Genomic DNA, 462 nt, shown 5'->3' with positions numbered 1-462 from the left:
TTCACTAGCTGTATCTGGGATTTTATACAATATGCTCTTGCCTTCGGATTAGAGGATTGTGGCTACTTAGCATTTCAGCGATGGCTTCCATTTTTTTTTCTTTCCTTTTTTCTTCTTTTTTCGTATTTTTTTTTATACAACAGAACAAAAGAAAAAACAAAACAACAACACAAATTCTCTAGTTACTTTCCCTTCTAGATAATCTTATATCTTAGAAAATGACATCCCATTACCATAGATAGTTACAAAACACAGAAAAACTACATTTCAACAGATTTAAACAAATAAAGACATAAGCCCATGGCCACATTGCATAGTATCACGCCTTGTCAGTAATTTTTTTATACAAAATATCAAAACAACCATTATTTTCTGAAATATCTACAAAACTGTCACTGTCTCAAAATACCACTTCTCCACCATTTTCAGATCTGAGAAACACACCGCTTCTCTCTCTCTCTC

Source organism: Fragaria vesca, linkage group LG2, assembly GCF_000184155.1.
Source record: "Fragaria vesca subsp. vesca linkage group LG2, FraVesHawaii_1.0, whole genome shotgun sequence".
NCBI classification, from domain to species: domain Eukaryota; kingdom Viridiplantae; phylum Streptophyta; class Magnoliopsida; order Rosales; family Rosaceae; genus Fragaria; species Fragaria vesca.
The sequence above is the reverse complement of the archived record's forward strand: the minus strand, read 5'-3'. Positions refer to the sequence as shown.